At 45.6% G+C, this 1968-nt stretch overlaps 1 protein-coding gene across 1 annotated transcript in view; it reads right to left on the bottom strand.

Moving 5' to 3' along the window:
* OBSCN (obscurin, cytoskeletal calmodulin and titin-interacting RhoGEF) overlaps positions 1-1968 on the bottom strand; it is a 223829-nt gene that overhangs the window by 44783 nt on the left and 177078 nt on the right. The window lies entirely within an intron of this gene.

Raw genomic sequence — 1968 nt, forward strand, 5'->3', positions numbered from 1 at the left:
GTTTTGCCATGTTTGAATCTTTCTCTGCTCATTTGCACCTGACAATTACAATGTGCCAGCTACTACCCTTTAAAACATTCCCCTTTTGAATGGGGTCTACATGCATGCTCATCGGCCTCCAAAATGACATTCCAGCTCCAGACAGCTAAATACCGCCAAAAGTAAAGCAAAGCTGTTCCTTAAACAAAAACTATATTTGGTGAGCATAAAATATAGCCTGGCACTGAACAAAACTGATTTGTCACTCTATTCCTAAACCTACTAAGTTGAACCATTTTTATGTTGGTATGGCCCTGCAATATTTAATCTGACTACTACTTTCCAGAATTATAAACTCTCCAGCTTTGGGCTGAGCATACATCATGAAAACAGTGCTTGGTAGGATGTAAAACAGAAGCCCTGGAGTGTCTGTTCAAACCCGCAGAGGATCAGCGAGAGCACAGATTGCAGCAAACATGTCTACGCTGTTTCAGCAGTGTACTCTGGCCAAGCCATCCTCAAGCACGTCCTGGCCATCTGCTGCCCCTGGTAGACTCCAAATCTGGATCCACAACAGTGAGGCTGCTCTGAGATGAAACAACCCTCTGAGATCTCATCTTCAGCATACTTGAGAACAGCCACTGGAGACCACATCAGAGCAGCCTTTATTTCTGGGTCCCTGTTCCACCCAAACTTTAAAACCATCTGCCCAGCAGCAGCAGTGGCAATTATATTCAGGCAGCTGAGGGTGCCAACTGCCTTAAGTGCTCCTTGCTCTTTGCTCCACAGGTGTTAACAACTGTCTCTTCTTTTTAATGGTGGGGATGTTCCACTAATCAACCTAAGCTTTCGTTTTGCCGTCTGCTAGATACTCCTGGTCTCTCTTCTCCTATTTCACAGCCCTACAGACTATTTTTAGCTATTTGCAAAATCGTATTGTTTTTTCTACATATATGTTTTTATCTTTACTATTAGGGTTAGGGAAAGGGTGGCATCTTTAAGAGGTACTTTTGCACTAACTACAGACTGCCTCAGTGTTAGCAAATGAAACTTTGGGATTTCGAAGAACATCACCATCCTGCAGAGAAAGCAGCTACTTTGTTCTCCAAGTGGCCTCACCCTGCCATAGGACATATTGATGCACTGTGCTTTTCAGAGAGAGAGAGAGAGAGAGAGGAGGCTTCTCATTGCTTTGCCTACAGTAGAAGTCATTTTGACTGAAAGAACAGAGATGACATTTGCATATGGGCAAATAATATATATTAACTGTGCTTTGCCATAGGATCCTCTCATGTGAGCAGATGCTTCTAATGAACTTACTTTTTATTCCTTCTCACCGTCATTGCTTACAAGTGAGGTGAGGGCTGAAAAATGTTATGATTCCCTAACAACATGAAGAACATGTTATTTCTTAATGAATCCTTACTGACCTGTAGCATATCTGATTAAAGTCATTTCTGTGAAAAAGATACTCTCCTATTGGCACTCAGAACTTTCTCCTATTCATCACTTTGCATTATGAGTCCTCTCCCCTTCATCTTAGATTTGGTAGAAAAAGATGCCACCTTCACTCTAGTGTCTAAACTCCCACATGGTGGGAACTAGGAAATAACTTTAAACCACCCTGAAAACTTATCTGTAGGCTTTCTAGGTGTGAGCGGGTAGGGCCTAGGAGCGGCCGTGAACTCCCTAGCGCCCCTCTACCGTCACTTCAGGTGGTCCAAGCACCCTCAAATCTCACCCGCCATGACTTTGCTGTTTAATATACATTTATGGGAGGCTGCCTTTATCCGCCTGGTAACTGGTAAGTGTGTCCTGCCCCTACTCCATATGGGGTGCCGCTATATGTCCCCGCCTTAGGGCTATGCATGCCCTCTCTATCACCCCGGGCTCCTTACCCGGCTGAGGGCCTGACTCTCCGCCGCCGCCCTGTCACCAGTGCCCCTCGGGCCTGGCTCTCCGCCGCTGCCCCGCTCCAGGGCCTGTGCC

Source organism: Crocodylus porosus, unplaced genomic scaffold (assembly GCF_001723895.1).
Source record: "Crocodylus porosus isolate Cpor-Errol unplaced genomic scaffold, CroPor_comp1, whole genome shotgun sequence".
Classification (NCBI taxonomy): Eukaryota; Metazoa; Chordata; order Crocodylia; family Crocodylidae; genus Crocodylus; species Crocodylus porosus.